Source organism: Rhipicephalus microplus, unplaced genomic scaffold, assembly GCF_043290135.1.
Source record: "Rhipicephalus microplus isolate Deutch F79 unplaced genomic scaffold, USDA_Rmic scaffold_32, whole genome shotgun sequence".
In the NCBI taxonomy this organism is placed as follows: Eukaryota; Metazoa; Arthropoda; class Arachnida; order Ixodida; family Ixodidae; genus Rhipicephalus; species Rhipicephalus microplus.
In genome coordinates, this window is record NW_027464605.1 from 1,762,550 (window position 1) to 1,771,920 (window position 9,371).

The window sequence follows — 9,371 nt, forward strand, 5'->3', positions numbered from 1 at the left end:
CGTCGGAACATAGTCCTTTACCACTGAGCGAATGTGAAGCGATTTTCTGTTTTCGGTTTCTTTAAATTTCGCTACGCCGAGGCCCTAATGACAGAAGCTGACCTCATACAGATTCTATCTCTACTTTGTCCCGCTTCTGATTTACTGCGCTAGTAGTTTCCGTCATTAGAGATAAAACAAACACCAGTGCAGTAATTACAATATTGTTCTTTGCTTCTATCATAGGACCACTGGCAAGTTGCTCTAGCACGCTGCTCGAAACAGGATCTGGCGCATTTCCACACGCAAGTCGATGAAACGAGATTCACGGTTGTTCCCTCGTCTCGCGTTAAAGAAATTACGAGGACTCTGCGTGGCTGAGGGGACCGAGTTAAGTGGATAGTGGTGGTGTTGGCAGCGTGAAAATCAATACGGCGTCTGTCTGTCGTGGAGCGTCTGCATGCTTCCATCTTATCGAAACAAGCTTGAGGCCCAGAGCGTTATGCACTTGTGTACGTGTAGCTAGCCCGAGCACAGCACTCAGCCATTCGGAAGTTATTCGGATCGACTCCGGTGTTTGGCAACGTGCTCTCACAGATTGGGCAAACCCATGCAGTCGAGCCGAGAAAACGAATTTCGCCAGGCATGCGCATACGGTATTCGGGCATCCCGATTCGCAAGCTCGTGGCGTGAATGGCATTCAATCACGCGCCCTTTCCACAGGACGTCTGGCGTGCCACTATGCGATGCTGCACACTGTGTTAAGTGTAGCAGATAGGAGGTTCAATAACTACAAAATAGGGGATGAATAGCGTGAAGGCCAACATTTCTTGTGTGTGAGGTTGTACGACGCGACCTTTTGACCTTTTGATCTCTGTGAAAAAGCTCTCATATATAAGGGATAGTCTTGATGCAGGTTCTAGTGTTGACTTCGTTTATCTGCAAAGTATACACCTTTTAAATGCGCAGCATTTTCTAGCGACCTTCGCCGACTTTGAATCTATCTATCTATCTATCTATCTATCTATCTATCTATCTATCTATCTATCTATCTATCTATCTATCTATCTATCTATCTATCTATCTATCTATCTATCTATCTATCTATCTATCTATCTATCTATCTATCTATCTATCTATCTATCTATCTATCTATCTATCTATCTATCTATCTATCTATCTATCTATCTATCTATCTATCTATCTATCTATCTATCTATCTATCTATCTATCTATCTATCTATCTATCTATCTATCTATCTATCTATCTATCTATCTATCTATCTATCTATCTATCTAGCTGACTTTTAGTGCTCCTGGCCGTTTCGGTATTAGTATCTATACCAAAATTAGTATGGCATAACATGACTGTATTACGAACATAAGGGACTAGTCATAACATGAAAATCATGATATGTATGTCAAGAATGTTAATATTTACATGCCACGTTTTTGCTGTTCTTGTGGTGGTTTTGTTCACATGACATGTTGCAAAACTTGCATAGTATGACATGACCCCACGGCGAACATAAGTGACAGACCTTAACGTCACACGCCACGCTCATGGTGCACTCGCAGTCACTTGGATATATGCAAATATACGAAATTGGGTATTATGGGACCTGAATGATTACGAAAGTATATGACGCGTGCAAACATGATAATCATGAGATGCTTGTCATATAAGAACGTGACTACATGGCACGCTCTTGATGCGCTTGTTACCGTTTGACTAGCTTCACATATACCGAATTTCGTATTGCGTGACGCAAACGGATAACGAAGGTAAATGACACGTCCAAACATGATAATCATGACATGCGTGTCAGGCAACAGTTCATAAAAATTAAGCAATGCTCGTCCGTTGCGCGCCATGTCCCCTCGGGCGTCCGCAAGGCGGCGTACTGGGACCACTCCTATTCTTGATCAATATAAATGATATCTCAGAAAAACTCCCTAGTGACGTGCATGTAAGTTTATTTGTGGATGACTGTCATATTTAAAGAAGTTAGCTCGCTGAAGAATCACCAAAGCTTGCAGCAATCAGTCACAGCTATTTCAGAGTGGTGTAGACTTTGGGGAATGGAAATAAATGTACAAAAACAGTTTTGATGTGAGTAACAAGAAAAAAAGAACCTAGCATATTTTCTTACGTTCTTAACGACACCATAATGACCAAGGTTGACCAGTATAAACACTTAAGCGTCACGTTTAATAACAAACTTACTTGGTCAGATCATATATCTCTCACATGCTGTTCGGCCTTGCGCAGATTGTGGTTTTTGAAAAAAAAGCTTAGCAAAGCTCCGGCGAGTACAAAGCTTTTGGCATACAACGCAATTGTGCACTCAAAACTTGAATATGCAGTGTTGTATGAGATCCTCACAGCAAAAAAGACATCATGAATTCGGAGCGTGTGCAGAGGAAGGCTGTTAGATTTATTTTTGGAAAACACAAAAAAGAACATTCCCCTTCACTTCTAATGCTTACCAATAAAATAAGTTCACTAGAACATCGCCGTAAACTTAGTCGCCTGTCACAACATAATAAAAGGGAAAATTGGCCTTCGGAAGCCTCATCTTTTAGTACCCCTAAACACAAGGTCGACTAGACACAGACACAGCTTTTCTCTCACGTCTATATTCGCCAAAACCAAATCTCACACGAACAGTTTTTTTCCGCGCACCATAAAAGAATGAAACTCTTTACCTGTTCACGTCATACAAGTGGAAAACATTACAAAAGAATTGGAAGACCACTTCTCTTAATATTTAGTATAAATATGATCAGTGTTTAAACATTTCTTACAATTGTGTCGTGAATTCCATGCTGTGTATTATTACTCTGTTATTGTCTTAAGACTTTTTTTTGCGATGCTATCACTTGTGTAAATTGTTTTGCGAAGAAAGCGTCTAGCACTGTACGTTTCTCTTTTTTCATTGTTAGTCTTTTTGTGAATTCCTTGTCATTGTATTATTGTATTTGCCCCTCCTGCATTTTTCAGCATATTGGCCTGCAGTATCGATAAATAAATGAATAAATAAATAAGTAAATAAATAAATAAATTCATAAGGACAACATGCTACGCTCATAGTGCGCTCGTGGCCGTTTCGCTAGCTTCATATATACCAAATCTGGTATTACGTGACGTGAACGTACCACGAAGGTAAATGACATGCACAAACATCATAATCTTCGCATGCGTGTCAGGCTAAACATGACTACATGCTACGCTCATAGCACGCTCGTGGCCGTTTCGCTAGCTTCTCATATATCAAATTTGGTATAACGTGATGGCAAATTTCCTATTGAGAGAAACCTCATGACATGACGCAAAGGATATGTGCATGTGCACGCACAGATTTACGTCAATTTTTGGGGAGGCGAAAGGGTGAGAAGGGTTCAGTGTGTCACTCCTTGGCTACGCTGTTGTCAGAAATATAGCGTTGGCAATAAACGCACAAACTTAGTCAGCGGTTGTCCTTGTCGCACATCTTTGGAGTTTATCTGGCCTGCATTTGCGTTACCCATGTTAAAGAAAAAAAAATGCTACAAGACCTCAAGTTTGAAACATTGAAGCGTCTCGTTGCGATAAGTCTGAGTAACTGAAACACAGTAAATGAAATACGCGCTCTGGCTTGACTTCGCGCGAGCTTAATGGTCTATTGAGGAGTCTACATGAGGACGCTTTTATTTAGGTTCTCCGCAGGGAACACGCTCGCGAAAAGCGAAGTATCCACGTCGACCCAGAGTGATGAATAGCCCACGCACCGCGCGAGGTGAGCTGAGCTTCGGAGCTTCGCACATCCGTCGCAAACAAAGGCAGTGTTGCTCCACGCAGTTGATGAAAGGTGGGCGACGGTGAACGAGAGGAAGAAGACAATTCATAGCTGGCAGTTTTGTGTAGGCGTCAAACTGAGAGCAACGTGAGGAGAATAAGGCCTTTTATGCAGGTTATATGAATGCGTAAGCCAGGATTACAGAGTCCATTCGTGAACCTGAGATAGCGGGGTTGTCGACTGCAGATGTCTTGTGAGACGCGTTTTGAAGACGTGGAGGTGTCTTTAACACACAGCGAAAGTAGGAAAAAATGCCGCCTGCATCCTTCCATGAGAAGAACCCGAGTAAATGCACGGCAATATGGTTCATCTTCGTGAATGTTGCGTAATTGGATATGGTTTGGGAATGCCTAATTGTTATTTTACCCTTATTTTTCTTATTTATTCAATTGAAAGAGAAGCGTTGTCTTCAACGTCACGTGAAAACCAAGCAAATACGCCCTTGACTGAATTCTGAACGCGTGATTCAGTGCCTATATTTACGTAGTGGCCAGTGAATGGGTGCGCAGCGGAAGCAGTGGTTTTAGGGGTGAAGCTCCTTAGGCCGTGGGTTGTTTCCTCCTCTGTAGTAGCAGTAGTATGTAGCCACCTCTAGTTTATGAGTTAGTCAATAGATATCAGTGACTTTCGAAAGGGGAAAGGGAAGAAATAACACAGTTCCTTTGCTGCCTCTCTCTCAATGAAGGGCAGCTCCACAGTTCTACGCAGGAGATAAGGGTGAGGGGGGATTACAAAAGATAGGGAGGAATTAAAGGTACAGAGACAGACAGAGGAGCAGGAAGAGGGAAAGGCGCAGGGACAGTCACATACGGAAGTAAGGAGAACGTAGGAAAGATGGACATGGTCGCAAAACTCCTAAGACGGGGCACAACTGAGCCTGAGGTCTTGTCAGCGTCAGGACATGGTGTAGGGCGAGCCAGTCGGGCAGAGCTGCGCTGTTGTCGGAGGTCGCGGGGGCACAACCAGTCGGCACGAAATACAGCAAGAGAGTTCATAGATCTCATTGTGTGTATATGTCATTGCGTGTATATGTCCATCCGTTCACCAGGGCGTAGATTACAGCCCGGCGTGCGCGGAACGCCCAGCACTGTCACAGCAATTGCTGGATGAGCGGCCTTCCAGAGCCTTTGTAAAGCTTTCTTCTTGTGGATTCACAAAGCACCACGTTACAAAGTACTGCATCATTAAATTACCCATGCAGTCTGTACTTGTCCCTGCTATCATACGTTTATAGAGTGCATATGTTTCGCAGTCCTTCTATAGTATCATGCGTCGCTAGCGGGTTATCAGGCCATTTCAGTGCAGCTGTCTTTTCTCCGTCTTCTATTCTTCGAATACAAAGAAATCTTAAGTTCAATTCAGTTTAAGTCATGCTAGGTCCAAGTGAAATGTTCATCTCTTCGAAGCTGTATGACTTGTAGTGCCACGGTACAGCCAGGATATCGTGTCTGGCCATGACATAGCTTGCATTTCAGTGTACATGAACTTGATTATGCAATGCAGCTTTTATGTGAATTAGGGTTCGGAGAGAGCACTAAATGCTTAGGCCATCACCTTGGATGAATGCGTAAAAAACACAAATATGCTTACTCGCTTGGAAGCAGGATGGGTAACAGACGTTTTTACCTGCTGTTTCTTGAATTACATCACATCGAGAAAAAGTCGTTGTGAGATATACTCTCTAAATGGGCAAAAGTGGGGAAAATTCAGTTTGAAGAGTACTTCACTTAAGCAGTTATTGCTCTTATTTGGACTACGCATCAGCGAAACTGATAGATCAACACAGCCCATGGAACTTGAAGTTTCACTGCCTCTAAACAAACTCGTCGTAGTTTGTCAGCATTCAAGTTTCTTCTGCGTAATCAGATAAACCATTCTTCATGGCAGGTCTTTAAAGTACTTTAAAGTTCAATACAGGCAGCAAAAAAAGTATTGCACTTCTTTGCTGTTTTACGTTTACTGCCGCGCAGACAAGCGCTCTCGTATAGTGCTGCACATGGACTATGAGTGGAAGAATGTATTAGGTGGCCAGATTAGAATGGAGACGTGACGCACTCGATTTGGCACGTGTGAAGCGTCTACCTTGTCGTGTGGCAGTCAATAATAAAGGATACCCAAAACTTCGTGAATATATGCGTAACTTTAGGAAGCACAAGAGGAGGCGATAACGACGATAGACAGAACTAGATAATGTTGAGGTGAATGGCAGGAAGTTTAACCGGCACATAAATATAAAGTTTACTATATTACTCTAAGTGAGGGAGAGAGAAATTATTATAGAAGAAATATCAAAAATAGGTCTGCAAGAAAACATAACGAAAAACGGAACCAACTCAGCTATGGCTGTGTAATAGTCACTCGGCGATGATTATTGACAGCAGAAACTTCAGCAGCGCTATCGCTCACACTCCTGAAGCGCGAACGTTCCAGCATTCTACGATTCATCACTTACAGAGCCGCTGGTCATCCAGTCATGGCATTGTTGCTGAGAGGGACAGTCTCTGTGAACTGTAACGAGTGCGATGACAACCCAAATATGCGAAGTTTTCGTTGCGGCTTTCATGATCACAGGCAGCTAGCCGTGCCGGTAAGCAGCTAGCATGATTCGGTAAGCAAAGGTGTTCTTGAGTGACATTCATTAAAATCATTAAGTAATACAGGAAAAGCAATGTTTCTTTGAGGCATCTCAGTCCCCACGTGGGAGCTGCCCGCAACACAGTGATCTGTGTTTTGGAGGACCAAATAAAAGTTTATCCAATCCAATCCAATCCAATGTTTCTCTGAGCTCATTCACAGTCCTCAAATGGCAATGAATGATAGGTCAAGTTATTGTGTTAAAAGCATAATCTCCCATCCTATTATCACAGTAAACAGAATGATCATAACGACCTTACAAACCGATCTATGTCATACACACACACACAAAAAAAATGGTCAACCCTTATAAAGAAACTGGTTTTTCAATGGAATGCTACACCAGTTTATTATCATTTTGCTAGAGTGCATTTTGGAACAGTGTGTTTTTTCTATTCTAAGCTAATCCTCAAGAATATTCTGCTATATGTTTCGCCAATGACCAAACATTACTCAAGGATTGCAATCTTCCCGTATTAGCGACTCATATTCTCATCTTTCCTTCTAGGCAACTTTGGCAAAGAAGCAACGGAGAGGAAACTATATAAAGTATATCTATAGCTTCATAGTTAGATACAGCAATAACGACACTTCTTCCAGCAAACCAGTGGAAGATATGCCCAACAGAAGCGTCGTGCAGATAAAGCCACATTCTCTTCTGTGCCTTCTAGCCGTCATGCTGCTTTATTCGTCCATGAAGCTGACATGAAGCGCATCTGCCGCAAGCTATTATTCACAGCAGTGAAAGAATTGTACTCGTAATCCGTGAAATCAGTAGATAATAATTTAAATCAACTAAGGACACGCTAATAAATATTTGATCACGCGACGCACATACGCTCGCCCGCAACGCTCCACTTTCTGCGAAAAGAGATCGAAAAAAGCCACCATTTTGTATGCAAGGTTAATCGCTCGTGAAATAGGAGCGATTAGGGGTGTTAGGAAACTTCATGCCACCGGCTCCGGAAAATCGAGGGCTGAAAGGAGATGAGGGGGCACATCACCACACGCGGTTCGACGTGGCCCATTCTATTGAAGGCATCCAACCTGGCATCGTGCCTCCTTCATATTCCTCTTCTAACGTTCCCCCCCTGGAATGCTTAACGTTGCGTCGCTGGGCGTGCGAACGTTCTGGGTCAACGAATCATTAGCGGAGCGTGGCGAAAACCCTCGAGGATTGTATCATGGCTTCCGTTAAGTAGGAAAAAAAATAGAGCGAGTGTTGCGACATAAAACAGTTGTGAAAGTACAAAAAAGAGAACCTTGCAGTGTATGGTGAGGGAGACGATAGAGGGAGAGTAAGGGAACGAGAAATAGGGTGGTATGTGCGTGACTCGGCTGAAGAGGAGTCGCAGTGGTTATAAATAATGACGCACGGTTCTCTGCGGTCGCCGACGAGAACGGGGTTCCGTAATTTGGTGCCGGATTCATTATGCGTTGGCAGATGCCAGCCGCTCGGACGCAGAAGTCCCGCGCATGTTGTACCGGGGCAGAACAGTCACAGCTTCGTGTATTGTTGACCTCTGAAGGACGGCTATGACACCCTTCAGTGCGGCTTCACCAGCGGGCTGCTCGGGCGCGCGATAAGCGGGCAAGGCACGCAGCCGAAGTCAAGAGAGAGAGAGAAAGAGCAACCCGTGTCAGGAATGTAGTGGTGTGGCAAGCCAGCGCCAGATCGTTTATTGCCTTTCCCTCGCAAATTGGGCCAAGTTTAGAAGTGTCAAAAGCATCGGGATGCTCCGAGAGCTAGCGGCGCGTGCTGCTAATGGTATGCGGAGAAACATGCCCGCGTGAACTCGCATGCAGAAAGATGGCGCGGAAGCTAGAGGCGTGCTCAGACGTGAATACAAACGCAGACTTGCTAGAGGGGGCATGGAGCGCGTGCTGGGTACGAATGCATGCGTCCTTCTCACCAGCGTGCCATTTGGCGTTCCCGAACCGGAGGCGTAATGACGGCCGTGGAAATTAGCGGTTCAAGCTGGGATGCGCCCATTCCCGCTGCCTGTAGCATGAACCGAGGAGCAGCTCGAGAAAGTTATTGCGCAGCTGGCCTTATGCGGCAATGTACACGTGTCAATGTCCCTGTTCTAATAACAACTTCCAGCTGCCGTGCAACTTCTTAAACAACTGATCTATCTGTCTTGAGTGCATTGCTTTGTTTGTGAGACACACATATAAGTTAAACAAAGCCGTATTCTGTAGCTGGTAGATGTTTTCCTACAGACATTTCTTCCTTGTTTTTTTTTCTCGCACTGTTCACAAGTGTGATTTTTGAAAAGAATATGCTATGTGAATACGCAAACATGCCTTCCTTGTTGGGATACGATACTCTTGCTTGCATTGCTGCAAATTTTACTTGCCACAGGGTTTACGAATATATGCAGTGCTACGCAGGATGGCCCCAGTTTCTAGGGCGAGCTCGCTTTGCGGCAGTCATGGCATCAAGACTGTGCTTAGCATGTGGTAGGTACCGCTAATAAAAATGACTCCAAGAAGGCAAGTGGCATCAGTAACGCATGTCGGGAATTCGCAGCGGTTATCAAAGAAACACCACGTGCGTAAACGCGTACGTACACGTTAGCGCCGCCACTCAGTCAACATTTGAGCAGTGCAGGACCGTAAGCCTGATTGTCGCGCTCTCTTTTTCTCAACTCAACACGCACCTCCAGGGGTGTTCGTGGGCGTCCTTACTCTTTCGGGCAAGGTGTTTTGTTCCACCTGCAGCATGACAATTTTCACTCTCGAAGCTAGCAAGGGTGCACACGCAGCACTGCCGTGTAGCTTGTTTTGTTTCTATTATATGTTGCAGATAAATATAAGCACCGGTTGTCTCTAGGGGCGCTTGCACCATGGCGGCAACGCAGCTCTGAGCGCATACGTCGCGAGTGCAGTTATATTGACTGCGATACATGCTAGCCA